Raw genomic sequence first — 15,877 nt, 5'->3', positions numbered from 1 at the left:
GCGCATCCTCCTCCTCTTCCTCCTCCTCATGTTCAGCCTCCATCTCAGATATCACCACATCAGTTACAAGCTGGAAGCATTGCAGTACTGCCTCCGCCAAGCGGCAACAGGCTGTGCTGAAACTCATAAGCTTAGGTGATAAACCTCACACTGCTTGTGAGTTGTGGACAGCTGTGAAAGAGCAGGCAGATCTGTGGCTGAGACAGCTGAACCTATATCCCGGCATGGTCGTGTGTGACAATGGCCGTAACCTGGTGGCGGCTCTGAGGCGAGGTGAGATCACACACGTACCATGCCTGGCTCATGTGCTTAACCTCGTGGTTCAGCGGTTTCTTAAATCGTTCCCCGAGTTGCCAGATCTGCTCGTGAAAGTACGCCGCCTGTCAGCTCATTTTCTCAAGTCGGCTACAGCTTCCGCCGCCCTTGCTGTGTTGCAGCAGCGTTTGCAGCTTCCGGCACACCGACTGGTGTGTGATGTCCCCACACGTTGGAACTCTACCCTCCACATGTTGCAAAGGATTTGTGAGCAGAAGAGAGCAGTTGTGGAGTACCAGCTGCAACAAGGCCGTCGATATTCAGGTCAGACTCCACACATAAGACCTCAGGAGTGGACCTGGATGTCTAACATATGTACCATCTTGACAAACTTTGAGGAGGCCACCAAGATGGTGAGTGGCGATGACGCCATCATTAGTGTCAGCATCCCACTTGTCTGTCTTTTGCAATGCTCTCTGCAGAGAATTAAAGAGGAGGCATTGCATCTCATCCTCATCTCATCCCAACGTGCATTGGGGGACAATGAGGGAGAGGAGGAGGAGGAGGAGGAGGAAGAACAGGTGCTGCTATCATGCGTTGTAGACGGTAGTACCTGTACAAGTGTCATACCGTCGGTTCAGCGTGGGTGGCCTGAGGACAGGGGGGAGGAGGAAGAGGAGGAGGAGGAGAGCATGGTCAGTCGTCATCTTGGTGAGGACACGGAAATCTTGCCCGTTACCAGTCTGGCACGCATGGCTGACTTTATGTTACGCTGCCTTAACCGTGACCCTCGCGTTGTCAAAATGTTGGGTGACAGTCATTACTGGTTGGTGACACTTGTAGACCCCCGCTACAAGGAGAACTTTCACTCTCTTATTCCTGAGGTGGAGAGGTCTACAAAAATGGGGCAATACCAGAAGACCCTTGCTGCAGAACTCTTAAAAAAATTCCCATCTGAACACGCTAGCGGCAGAGGTCACAGTTCGTTGCCCAACCAAGGTGTACAGGCGAGAGAGATGCATCTCCAATCCAGCAGAGGCAGGGGAACACTGTCAACGTTCTGGGACAGTTTTCTGACACCCGCCCAGCTTACAGGCCCTGAGGCACGGGGTACTCTCACAAGGAGTGGAAAGTTTCAAAAGATGGTGAGGGAGTACCTTGCCGATCGTACCAGCGTCCTCCGTGATTCCTCTGTGCCTTTTAATTATTGGGTATCCAAGCTGGACACTTGGAATGAACTCGCTCTGTACGCCTTGGAGGTCCTGGCCTGCCCTGCCGCTAGCGTGTTATCGGAGCGTGTTTTTAGTGCCGCTGGGGGAATTATAACTGATAAGCGCACTGGCCTGTCAACTGACAATGCTGACAAGCTGACCCTTATCAAAATTAACAAGGGCTGGATTGGGCCAGACTTCTCATCACCACCAAATGACAGCAGAGTAACATAAAGTCAAATCCACTGTGTTATTTCGGGAGGTGTATTCACATGCACCGCTTCACACCCACACATGGGTATACGCTTCCTCGTTTCGGCTGTTTAATCTTCTTCTCCTTATCCTCAGCCTCCACCACCACTATACCACCAGGGTGCCAGCATTGCAAGTTCCTCCGTCCTAATTTTTGGCAGCTTTTGCTGGGAAAGCATAAGCAAATACCATGGGACACCCACTCCCCAATAATGGGACTTATGTTTGTAATATGCTGTACTGCATGGCTCTTGTAAGGGGCATTGCAAGTTGCTCCGTCCTAATTTTTGGCAGCTTTTGCTGGGAAAGCATAAGCAAATACTATGGGAGACCCACTCCCCAATAATGGGACTTATGTTTGTAATATGCTGTACTGCATGGCTCTTGTAAGGGGCATTGCAAGTTGCTCCGTCCTAATTTTTGGCAGCTTTTGCTTGCAAGGCATAAGCAAATACTATGGGACACCCACTCCCCAATAATGGGACTTATGTTTGTAATATGCTGTACTGCATGTGACGCGCCCCCTGGGCCGTGTGTACACGTGTGTGGGATACCCGGTGCCGGGTCTCTGGGGTCTGTAGTCTCCGTGGCGGTGACCCGGTCCCGTGGTTCAGGCTGGTCAAACCAGTGGCAATCTTTCTTAGGTTTTGACTTTAATTGTCCGACTGCGCCACCCGTGGATTGCGGTCAGGGAGTACCACCGCTGCGAGGCAGACCGCTGAGGCTGGTGTTGTGTGCGCAGCATAAAATGGGATAACTCCCCTCGGGAGGAGTATAGCCTCAGGGCAGTGAGTGTGGATGATGGGGGTGATGGTGCACGAGCGCAGCAGGAATGACTCAGAGTCTTTGCAGTGCAGTTCAGGGTCTTTACTGATGATTATAAGGCAGACCCTCCCGGGAGTACTGGCTAGCATAAGAGGCCTGGTCAGTCTGTGAGCAAGCAGGAGTTCCCCTGGCCAGGTGGAGTTGTAGGCCTCCCCGTCTGTCTGCACTCTTCCTGGCTACCTTGCTGTAAGCGGGTAGAAGTAGCCCACGTCCCTGAGTGTACCGTGTAGTGCTCACCCGTATGGCTGGTGACTTGGGGCCTTCTGTTAGCCTCCGCTCCACGACGGCGGTGCTGGTCCCTTGCTTGTGACTGAGCCTCCGGGCTTCTATGGCCAGAGGACCTGAAATCCCCTGCCGGCTGGTTTCTGCTGCTGGATATATAAGTCCTCACAGCTTCGGACTCCTGTGTCCGGTTCCTATTGTCTTCTGCCAGGGCGAGCTCTGCTCAGCTTCCAGCCCCTCGTCTTTAGCTCCTAGCTCCTACAGAGCTCCTTGCTGTTACTTTCCCTTGCTCTCACTCTGACTCTGACTGTTCTCTGTTCTCTGACTCACTCAACCCCACCTCAGATCCAGTTTATAAGGGCAGAATTCTCCCTTCCCAGGACTGGGGCAGGAGGATATTGCATGTTTAAGGGATCCTGACCAGGAAACCTCCCACTTGCTCTCCGACGTAATCTCTATTACTGTGGTGACCAGACCCCTGGGGTGCCACACATGGCTCTTGTAAGGGGCATTGCAGTACCTCATAATTTTTGGAAAGCCTTCCATTCACTGCTTAGGCCAACAGTGCACAGGAGACCCAGTTGCTATAAATGGAAAAAAAGGTTTAGTTAACGCCCTCTGACCTCTATGTCATTTCCAAGGGGCATTGGAGTGCCTCGAAATTTTTGGTAGGCATTGCACTCACTGTATGCCCTATAACTGTGTAGCCGAACCGCTCCTTTTGTTACAGAAACATATCCTACAAGACATATCTGGCTGACTGGCCTGATATTGATGTGAATGGTCCCTGTTCCTCCTGCTCTTTCTCCTTTGCCACTACCTCATCCATCATTTATCACCTGAAGCTTTGTTTTAACGGGAGTCATAGAACTTGGATAGTAGCAGGAAAACATCCAGCAATCCTCGGAGGAGGTAGGATATGCGCCAAAACGCTGACCTCCTCAGGCCTAGCCGCTACTACATACATGCGCTTGCATTACAACAAAACAAAGCAGATGCTTACTTCTATCATCCTCATCATGCTCCTCACCTTGGCACTCTCAACTCCCCTGATGGAGAAGCCAGGGCCCACCGGAGGAGTCTGATAGTCCGGTGGGCTCGGCCAATGCTGCCCTAAAGCAGGCCAGGCTAAGAAAAGTGTGGGAAAGGTTACCGGTACAAATAGGGGTAGCTGGGGACCGAGAATGGACACCCGGCCACCCCCTGGAGGCTGGGGAGCAAGCGGGGACACCCGGCCACCAGGCGGCTGGGGACTGAGTATGGATACCAGGCCGCCGACACAGCCATGGCGTGGTGGCCAGATTCCGCCTCCACATGCCTAAAAGGCCCAATTTAAAGTGCAAGCAAGCAAGCAGTATGGTATTGCAGCCTGGGGGTGGGTGGGTGGCAGGCTGCATACTTGCGCTTGCATTGCAAGGAATGGGAGAGGTACAATTGAACACTGCCCTGGGACAAGGACTTGAATGGGGATAGTTGCAAGTCTGCAACGACAGGTGCAAGGTGGGAGGCATCTTCGCATGTACCATGAACAGGGGTTTGGCATGCACACACTACAGCGGAATAGGCTCTCCTTCCCACTAAATGCACTGGGGAGGGCACAGGTAATGTTTTGGTATACGCGCTTAATCTTATGTATAAGGCACACCAGGACAAATAGGGGCGGCTGGGGACTGAGTATGGATACCTCGCTGCCAAAGCAGACATGAGGTAGTGGCCAGCTTCGGCCTCCTCTAAACTAAAAGGCCCCATTTCAAGTGCAAGCTAGCAGTATGGAATTGCAGTCTTGGGGTGGGTGGGTGGCAAGCTGCACACTTACACTTGCATTAAAAGAAAACATAGCAGATGCTAACTTCTGTCATCATCATCATGCTCCTCACCTTGGCACTCTCAACTCCACCGATGGAGAAGTCAGGGCCCACCGGAGGAGTCTGGTTCTCTGGTGGGCTCGTCCAATGCTGCCTAAAGCAGGCGGGGCTAAGAAAAGTGTGTGGGGGGATGTTCCAAGGAGAAATGGGGGCGGCTGGGGACCGTTTATGGACACCCGACTGCCCCCAGGCGGCTGGGGACCGTGTGGACACTCGGCCTCGGGGCGGCTGGGGGCTGAGTATGGACACCCGGCCGGCGGGCGGCTGGGGACTGAGTCTGGATTCCAGGACGCCAACACAGCCATGACGTGGTGGCCAGATTCCGCCTCCACATGCCTAAAAGGCCCAATTTCAAGTTCAAGCAAGCAAGCAGTATGGTATTGCAGCCTGGGGTGGGTGGGTGGCAGGCTGCATACTTGCGCTTGTATTGCAAGGAATGGGGGAGGTACAATTGAACACTGCCCTGGGACTAGAACTTGCATGGGGATAGTTGCAAGTCTGCATCTTCTGATGCGGCAAGGATCACTTATGATGGGCATGTGGCACCCCAGGGGTCTGGTTTCCACAGTAACAGCAATGTTATGTCTGAGAGCAGGTGGGAGGTCTCTTGGTCAGGGATCCTGTGCATGCCACACCTCCTGCCCAGTCCTGGGAGGGGAAGAACTTCCCCTATATAAACCTAGGGCTGAGGCAGGGTTAGTGAGTAGAGAAGAAGTAGAGACAGAGAAGAGAAGCAGATCTAGGAAAAGAACATCAGGAGCTCTGTGGGAGCAGTGCTATAAGGAGTCAGGGGCTGGCAGCTGCAGAGCTCGCCCTGACTGAGAAGCTATCACCGGACCCGGAGTCCGAGGCTGTGGGGACTAATCTTTACCCAGCAGCAGAAACCGCCCGGCAGGGGATTTCAGGTCCTCTGGCCAAGAAACCCGAAGGCACGGTCACACGCGTGGGACCAGCACCGCCGTCGTGGAGCGGACGCCACTAGAAGGCCCCGAGTCACCGGCCATACGGGTGAGCACCACACGGTACACTCAGGGACGTGGGCTACTTATACCCGCCTCTAGCAAGGTAGCCAGAAGAGTACAGTCAGTTTGGGAGGCCTACAACTCCGCCTGGCCAGGGGAGATCCCATCTGCTCAAGGACTGACCAGGCCCCGATCGCTAGCCAGTACTCCGGGAGGGTCTATCTTTATCACCAGTAAAGACCCTGAATTACACCGCATCGTCTCTGAGTGATTCCTGCTACCCCCATCATCCACGTCGGCTGCCCTGAGGCCATACCCCTCCCGTTGGGGGTGATACTATCACGCTGCACAATCCTACCACCGGCCTCAGCGGTCTGCCCTGCAGCGGCAGCTCCTTCGCTGCATTCAACGGGTGGCGTAGTCGTCCAACATCGACCGCTAATACATCGCCGCTCAGTTTGACTCCCTGGGCACGGACCGGGTCACCGCCACGAGACTACAACCCTCAACAGATCCGGCTCCGGGTAAGCTCCCCTGCGCGCGATGCCGCGCGACGAAGGCCCAGGGGTGCGTCAACTTTTGGCGTAGTCGGCAGGATCTCGTGCCCGCAACCACCGGGTACTGCGTGCCTGAAAAAGACTGTTCAAACTTACCAGTGGTGAAGATTCCCGCCATCCGGCGCCATCTTCTGTCTTCTTCCCGCCATCCGCGAAGTTTTCCCGCCATCCGGCGCCATCTTCTGCCTTCTTCCCGCCATCCGTGGAGTTTTCCCGCCGTTGGACGCCATCTTGAAGACGCCGCGCGGGAAGAAGAGGGGCGTGGACTCCGAAAGCGCGCGAGAACTGAAGCCCCGCCTCACATCTGGACGTTGCGTAAGGTCCTGGAAGGAGCCCAGCAGACGCCGACGTCACAGGAGCGCGACAGAAGGTCCTCAACCCTGACGATCCACTGCGGAGCCGCGGCCTACGGAAGAGGATCATCGCAAGGTAGGCCACGGTCCACTAGGGGGGAGGAAGATGTCGGATACGGAGGAGAACTTCACTGCCTCAACCCCCGCCAGCGCCACCGCTGCTGCAGTCATGCCTTTCACCATGCCCTATATCCCGGGAGCGGCCTGGCTACCCCAGTACTCAGGGGAGTCACATACCCTGCATGACTTTAGAGAAAAGCTGGATAGCCTCTTCCAGGTGTATCCCCTCACAGAAGAGCAAAAAGTGAGCATCCTGGTGGCCCAATTAACCGGGGCAGCCCAAAGGGAGGTAAAGTCCTGGCCACCTGGGGGAAGGACTGTTGCAGGGATACTAACCCAGCTGAGGGACACCTTTGATACCCGCACCTCAGCCGAGATCAAGCTTGGATTCTACGGGTGCAAGCAGCGAGCACACGAGAGTATAAGGGACTATGCCCTGAACCTACAAGAGGCCCTGAGAGCCATTAAGCAGACCGACCCTGACGGCGTGGGAGACGAGGACAGGCTGTTGACTGAACAATTTATAGAGGGTTTATATTGCAATGCCCACCGAAGCCAGTTGCGGGCAATGGCCTTACAGGACCCTCATCTGGGATTTGCACAGTTCAAGGACAGAGCCATCCGGGTGCTCCGAGAACCGGCACCAGGTGGCGTTGTGACCCACAGACGCCCCACTACCACTTACCACCAGGAGGCGGCACCCTTGTCGGCAGGGCCTGTGGGAGCTGATGCGCAGGCTTTGAACAATGACCCGGCTCCAGACCTGCACCATCAGGTCCAAGAGCTAGCTAAAAGCGTTGCCGCGCTAACCCGAACTGTGCAGTCTTTACAGGTTTCCACTCCAGGGAAGATCCAGCTGGCATCCGGACCGGAGGACATCCCGTGGCGTCGACCAAGGAGGACCCCACCGGCCAGAGGAAGACCCAGCGACCGATACAACGAGGACGGACAACCCATCTGCCGCCGCTGCAATCAACCCGGACATATGGCAAGGTACTGTCCTTTAAACTGGCACAACCTGGGGTAGAGGGCCAAACCCCAGGAAAAAGATCATCAGGCCCATCGAACTGGCGCGACAAATATGTGGGAGGACGTCCAGTCTTGCCCGTGGTACTGGATGGCATCCCCATGAGTGCCCTACTGGACACCGGGTCACAGGTTACCACTATCCCGTACGTGCTCTTCAAGCAGTACTGGAATGACTCGGATATCACCCGCTACCCTGACGACGACTTGAGTATCATCGCCAGCAATGGTCAGCCCGTGCCACAGATTGGATTTAAAGAGGTGACCATTAAAATCGGTAGAGTCGAATTGGCGGCACAGGGACTGATCATTGTAGACATTGACAAGCGCGAGAGTCACCCAAAGATAACTCTAGGAACTAATGTAATTGAAAATTGTCTTGCAGAGGTGATTTTCCTTTTACAGCAGGTTGCCAAGAACGCCAGCTCCGGCCAGCAGCGAGTGCTCCAGAAAGAGATCCGGGCACTGATGCGACGGCAACAGATAGAACTCTCCGGTGGTGAGATTGGTAGCGTAAGAATGTGTGACCCTTTTCCTATTGCCATGCCCCCAAAAAGTGAAATGATGATTTGGTGCCGGGCAGCTATTGGTCTGAGAGGTAGAGATTACCAGGCAATGGTAGAACCAGTTTACTCAGACAGTAGGCCCACCATTTTGACAGCACGGGGGGTGGTCAATGTACGCCATGGGAGGGTGCCCGTTCGCATAATAAATATCGGGAAGAGGGAAGTGTACCTGCCCCGGTATGCCACGCTAGCCAAATTGTATACCATCAATCAAAATTCCATACAGTCCGTAGAACCCTTGCCTCCATCTTCCCCGGAGGAAAGTAACGGCTCTAAGGAAACAATGGAGGACTGGTGTCAGCAACTACATTTGGGTACTGACTCCACTCCCTCACACCAGAGACAGGGAGTCTATCGGGTGGTTCAAGAGTACGAGAGAGTGTTTAGTGAACACCCGTTAGACTTCGGGCGAGTCAAGGGGGTAGAACACCACATCCCCACGGGAGACCATCTTCCCATAAAAGAGAGGTATCGACCCGTACCCCCTGCACACTACCAACACGCCAAGGGGATGCTTAGGGACATGAAGGAGGCTGGGGTGATCAGGGATAGCTGTAGCCCCTGGGCAGCTCCACTAGTCTTAGTCAAAAAGAAAGACAACACCATGAGGATGTGTGTAGATTACCGGAAAATCAACCGTATCACATACAAGGATGCGTACCCCTTACCAAGGATAGAGGAGTCTTTGGCTGCTTTAAGATCTGCTAACTTCTTCTCTACCTTGGATCTCACTAGCGGGTACTGGCAGGTTCCTGTAGCAGAGGCGGACCGGGAGAAGACCGCATTCACCACCCCGATGGGACTTAGCGAGTTTACCTGCATGCCGTTCGGACTCTGTAACGCACCAGGAACCTTTCAATGATTAATGGAGTGCTGTCTGGGCCACAGAAACTTCGAGACGGTCCTATTGTACCTGGACGATGTCATCGTATATTCCAAGACTTATGAGGACCACCTGAAACACCTGGCGGAAGTGTTCGAAGCTCTGGCAAACTACGGCCTAAAGGTAAAACCCTCCAAGTGTCACCTCCTAAAACCAAAGGTGCAGTACCTGGGACACGTGGTGAGCGCTGACGGAGTGGCTCCCGACCCTGATAAGATCACCGCAATTAAGGAATGGCCAAGTCCCTCCAGTGTAAAGGAAGTGCGGCAGTTCCTCGGGTTGGTAGGCTATTACCGCAGATTCATCCCCGGTTTCACCAAAAAGGCAGCTCCTATGCAGGACCTCCTGATAGGCCAGTCCCGGAAGGCCAAGAACCAGAAGCCGCCCTTCAAATGGGAGAAGTTAGAGGAAGAGTCCTTCCGCCAGCTGAAGATGGCCCTCATGGGGGATGAAATCCTGGCGTACCCTGATTACAGCCAGCCCTTTATCCTCTACACCGACGCAAGTAACATCGGGCTAGGAGCCGTACTGTCCCAGATCCAGCAGGGGAAAGAACGAGTAATCGCTTACGCCAGTCGAAAACTGCGACCCACCGAAAGAAACCCTGAGAATTACAGCTCATTTAAGCTAGAGTTCCTGGCAGTGGTGTGGGCAGTCACCGAACGCTTTAAGCACTACCTCGCTTCTTCCCGGTTCACCGTGTACACGGATAACAACCCGTTGACACACCTGGACACGGCAAGACTCGGTGCCCTAGAGCAGAGATGGATGGCCTGTCTGTCCAACTACGAGTTCACAATCAAATACCGGGCAGGACGCTCCAATACCAACGCGGACGCCCTGTCCAGGATGCCAAACCTACCGGACGTAGGAGAAGATCCAGAGGGATTGGAAGAAGTCGAACTCCCCGCGTTCCACCGTCATGGGACTATCCAGTATTCCCATCGGGTAAGGAGTAAGCAAGCCGCTACGTTTAACCCCTTGCCTCACTACAACTGGGAGGAAACGCAAGACAGTGACCCTGCCGTCCGACTGGTGAAGGAGATGCTCACTCAGCCAGATGCCCGCCTTGACCCAGATGCTCCGGAGGAAGCCAAACAACTGTGGGCTGAGAAGAGTCGACTGTTCCTTTACAAGGGGAAGTTGTGCCGCAGAATGGTTAACTCCCGGACGCATGAACTAATCTGGCAAGTAGTGGTGCCACGGAGAGACGCAGCCATGGTGATGGAGGCATACCACGACGGGGCTGGACACTTCGGATGGAAGAAGCTGGAGTTCCTGCTGCGTGGGCGGTTCCACTGGGTAGGCATGAGGGGAACCATCGAGAGGTGGTGCAGAGACTGTGGCCCGTGCAACCTAAGAAGGAAGGACCGTGCCAGCCAGAAGACTCCCCTGCAGTCCATCGTCACCCGGCAGCCGTTGGAACTGGTAGCCTTGGATCATGTAAAACTGACCCCAAGCAGAAGTGGCTACGTCTACGCGTTAACCATTGTGGATCATTACTCCCGGTTCTTGGTTGTCGTCCCCGTTAAGGACTTAACGGCTCAAACAGCAGCTAGAGCCTTCCAGCAGCACTTCTGCCGTCCACACGGGTACCCGGACCAAGTGCTGACGGACCAGGGACCTGCCTTTGAAGCGGAGGTCTTCCAGGAATTCTGCAATCTGTATGGCTGCCTGAAGATAAGGACGACACCCTATCATCCGCAAACTAATGGACTTTGTGAGAAAATGAACCAGGTGGTAATGGATCTCCTGAAAACGTTGCCCCTGGAAGAACGCAGTCTGTGGCCTGAGAAGCTGCCCGATCTAGTGGACCTATACAACCACATCCCGGTAGGTTCCACCAACTGTACCCCGGCTTACCTAATGAGGGCGAGACCTGGTAAGTTACCTGTTGACCTGGAAATGGGAGTCCTGACACCCGAGGACACTTCACCAGAAGCAGACTGGGACACAGAGAGGCAGCGGCAGTACCGGAAAGTACAGGAGAGCGTGGAGCGAAGTCTCTGTCAGGCTAGGGAAAGACAAGAGAAAACTTACAACCAGTATGCTCCCGCTGTTCCCCTGGTACCCGGAGAGCAGGTCTTGAAGAGGAAAAGACGGCTCCACAAGTTGGACGACCAGTGGGAGAAGGACCCGTACACCGTACTGCCCTCAAGCCACGAGAACCCGAAAGTCTGTACCATCAGTAAAGACGGAGGGGAGACCATAGCCGTTGTATCCCGGGATCACCTGAAGAAGTGTCCTGAACAGCTACGGAACCCTGAAGAGGAACAAGAAGACCATCGATCCGTAGAGGAAAGGGAAGATATGGTTAGTACTGTGCTCGGAGACTTCCCTCGGTCCTGGACTCAAGTCAATGGTGCAGTTGTGGTACCCGTCCTCACGTTCCTCCAACCAGCATCCCAAGTGCCTACGGAGCAACAGGTAGAGCTGGAAGAGCAGCCGGTCCAGGAGGCAGAAGACTCCACACAAGCAGAACAGGAGGATCAACCCTCTGCTTATAGTGAGCCTGCCGTACCCCTACTGAGCCAAAGAGCCGGTAGACAGCTGCCCAGTTTACCCTTGACAGCTCCTACACCCTGTAGTTCAGGGCTAGACAGTCAGCTCCGTAGGTCCACTAGGGCCACTAGAGGCCAGTTACCCGCACGTTGGAGGATTTGAAGTGTATAAATTGTTTTATTTGTGGTTACCTGTTTTTCTTGTTGCTTGTGTATAATTATGTGTTTCTAGTTATTTATAGGAGTCCTTGGTGGATTTACCGGGAATCCTTGTACATGGTTGGAGCGTAACCTAGGAATGGACTAAAGACTGTTAAGGACTCGGGGCAGGACAGACCCCTACCTGGTTACGTCTCCCTGTTTTGGTGAAATGGACACCTTGCTTTTCTTCAAAAACTGCACCCGGTTGCGGACACGCCGTGACCATCTTTATATGTTTTTCTTATTGTACTATTATTGTTTATACCTTGTTATGTTTAAAAATATGTTTAGTCCCGGAGTACTAAATTTCACTAGGGGGGAATGTGGCACCCCAGGGGTCTGGTTTCCACAGTAACAGCAATGTTATGTCTGAGAGCAGGTGGGAGGTCTCTTGGTCAGGGATCCTGTGCATGCCACACCTCCTGCCCAGTCCTGGGAGGGGAAGAACTTCCCCTATATAAACCTAGGGCTGAGGCAGGGTTAGTGAGTAGAGAAGAAGTAGAGACAGAGAAGAGAAGCAGATCTAGGAAAAGAACATCAGGAGCTCTGTGGGAGCAGTGCTATAAGGAGTCAGGGGCTGGCAGCTGCAGAGCTCGCCCTGACTGAGAAGCTATCACTGGACCCGGAGTCCGAGGCTGTGGGGACTAATCTTTACCCAGCAGCAGAAACTGCCCGGCAGGGGATTTCAGGTCCTCTGGCCAAGAAACCCGAAGGCACGGTCACACGCGTGGGACCAGCACCGCCGTCGTGGAGCGGACGCCACTAGAAGGCCCCGAGTCACCGGCCATACGGGTGAGCACCACACGGTACATTCAGGGACGTGGGCTACTTATACCCGCCTCTAGCAAGGTAGCCAGAAGAGTACAGTCAGTTTGGGAGGCCTACAACTCCGCCTGGCCAGGGGAGATCCCATCTGCTCAAGGACTGACCAGGCCCCGATCGCTAGCCAGTACTCCGGGAGGGTCTATCTTTATCACCAGTAAAGACCCTGAATTACACCGCATCGTCTCTGAGTGATTCCTGCTACCCCCATCATCCACGTCGGCTGCCCTGAGGCCATACCCCTCCCGTTGGGGGTGATACTATCACGCTGCACAATCCTACCACCGGCCTCAGCGGTCTGCCCTGCAGCGGCAGCTCCTTCGCTGCATTCAACGGGTGGCGTAGTCGTCCAACATCGACCGCTAATACATCGCTGCTCAGTTTGACTCCCTGGGCACGGACCGGGTCACCGCCACGAGACTACAACCCTCAACAGATCCGGCTCTGGGTAAGCTCCCGTGCGCGCGATGCCGCGCGACGAAGGCCCAGGGGTGCGTCAGGCACACTTTTAGACAGTGACCTTGGAGTCAGAGATGCTTCCAGGGGTCTTCCCCATGCTGTTCCCATGTCTTTTCAGGACTTTATGCATGTGTCACACAGCACATGGCCAGATAAGGTTGTAAAATGTTAAAATGACATTTCCCGGTGAATGCATTTGTCATAGTTGAAAGCAATACAAAAGTGCAAAAACGCATAAAAAATGCTACTTGTGAACATAGCCGAAGGTGTGGAGGAGTATTTTTGTTTTCGGTCATTTATTTTAACTTATACACAAGTCTTTTCCCTGGAAAGGATGTTCCTTAACATATTTCACAGGAAAAAAGTTTCACTTTGGTTTTATTGTGAGCCTGTAAAAGTGGCTTAATACCTCTGACCACGTTGTTGACAGCAGTGACCTGGGGGTCAGAAATGCTTCCTGGGGCGATCCTCATGCTGTCCCCATGTCATTTGAGCACTGTCACTATCGTTTTGGGCACTTGTTAGGCTTTTAAAAGACTGCCGGGTGTGCTACCGCAAAAATGCTCGAGTCTCCCATAGACTAACATTGGACTCGTTGCTCGGGTCGAGCACCCGAGTATCACGGCGAGCTCGGCCCGAGCTTCGAGCACCCGAGCATTTTAGTGCTCGCTCAACACTAGTCTTTATTCTTCGGGTCGGTGCAATTACACCGATGCCAGATTCATATCGGGTTTTTATGATTAACAGCTGTCACACACTAAAAGACGCATTTTTTTGCAAAGACTAGTTTTTGCATAGTCATATTTTGAGAGCTATAATTTTTCCATATTATGGCCAACAGAGTCATGTGATGTCTTGTTTTTTGCAAGTTGACGTTTTTATTGGTACCATTTTCGGGCACGTGACATTTTTTTGATCGCTTACTATTCTGATTTTTAGAAGGCAGAATAAACAAAAACCAACAATTCAGGAAGTTTTTTTAAATTTTTTTTTTATGTCGTTCTGCGTGTGGTAAAATTGATAAGGTAGCTTTATTCTTCGGGTCAGTACGTTTACAGCAGTACTACATTTATATTTTTTTTATATTTTGCCGCTTTTACACAATAAAAACTATTTTATAGAAAAAAGAATTGTTTTTGTATCGCTTTATTCTGAGAGCTATAACTTTTTTATTTTTCGGCCGTTGGAGCTGTATGCTGGCTTGTTTTTTGCGGGACAAGATGCCGTTTTCAGCTGTACCATTTTTATTTACATTCGTATTTTTGATCGCATTTTATTCCATTTTTTGTTTGGCGGTATGATGATAAAACATCGTTTTATGTTTCGTTTTTTAGTTTTTTTTTTACCGTGTTCATTAAAGTGGTTAACTAGTGGGACAGTTTTATAGGTCAGGTCGTTCCGGATGCGGCGATACCAAATATGTGTACTTTTATTGTTTTTTTGTTTTTTTTCAGAAGATTATTTATTTATGGGTACAATATATTTTTATTTTTTTTGTATTTTTTTTTTCATTTTTTTTATATTTTTACATTTTTTTCGCATTTTTTTTTCACTTTCTGACATTTTTATTACTTTTTCTCATTGTCCCACTATGGGACTTTCACTTTTTGCAGCCTGATCGGCTGCATGGCGTAGATAGCAGCAGCTCCCTATGCCATGCAGCCTGTCAGCGCTGCACAGGGAGAAGTTACTTTGGTCGTGCACTGCGCATGACCAAAGCAACTTCCTGCCTCCTGGTGACCCGGATGTTGTCATGATGACGTCGAGTCACCATGGCAACATCCGGGACTAGACTCAGACGCCACGAGACGCTGGCAGAGAAGGTAAGTATAGCACTTACCTCCTCTTGCCACTGGAATGCTGCGATCGAGCATTTCGGGGGTTAATGTGCCAGGAGCGGTGCGGGACCGCTCCCTGCACAATGCACCGGGTGTCAGCTGTAACAATCAGCTGACACCCAGCGGCGATCTCGCCCACACCGCTTGTGTGGGGGCGAAATCGCCAGGGCATACTAATACGTATCGGGCCCATAAGGCAGAGGCAACAAATACATATTAGTTAGTGTTGAGCGAGCACTAAAATGCTCGGGTGCTCGAAGCTCGGCCCGAGCTCGCCGTGATACTCGGGTGCTCGACCCGAGCAACAAGCCCAATGTTAGTCTATGGGAGACCCGAGCATTTTTGCGGTGGCACCCCCGGCAGTCTGTAGAAAGCCTAAAAAGTGCCCAAAACGATAGTGACAGTGCTCAAATGACATGGGGACAGCATGGGGTTCGCCCCAGGAAGCATTTCTGACCCCCAGGTCACTGTTGTCAACAACGTGTTCAGAGGTATTAAGCCACTTTTACAGGCTCATAATAAAACGTTCAAAAACAAAAGTGAAACTTTTTTCCTGTGAAATATGTTAAGGAATTTCTTTTCCAGGGTAAAGACTTGTGTATAAGGTAAAATAAATAACCGAAAACAAAAATACTCCTCCACACCTTGGGATATGTTCACAAGTAGCATTTTTAATACGTTTTTGCACTTTTGTATTGCTTTCAACCGTGACAAATGCATTCACCGGGAAATGTCATTTTAACATTTTGCAACCTTATCTGGCCATGTGCTGTGTGACACATGCATACAGTGCTGAAAAGACATGGGAACAGCATGGGGAAGACCCCTGGAAGCATCTCTGACTCCCAGGTCACTGCCTAAAAGTGTGCCCATCAGAAGTCATCCTTGCCGCATCAGAAGATGCAGACTTGCAATTATCCCCGTGCAAGTTCTTGTCCCAGGGCACTGTTCAATTGTACCTCCATTCCTTGCAATGCAAGTGCAAATATGCAGCCAACCACCCACCCACCCCCAGGCTG

Source organism: Phyllobates terribilis, unplaced genomic scaffold (assembly GCF_046119375.1).
Source record: "Phyllobates terribilis strain yellow unplaced genomic scaffold, ASM4611937v1 Scaffold_1__5_contigs__length_1240528914, whole genome shotgun sequence".
NCBI classification, from domain to species: Eukaryota; Metazoa; Chordata; class Amphibia; order Anura; family Dendrobatidae; genus Phyllobates; species Phyllobates terribilis.
This window is presented reverse-complemented; position numbering follows the sequence as displayed.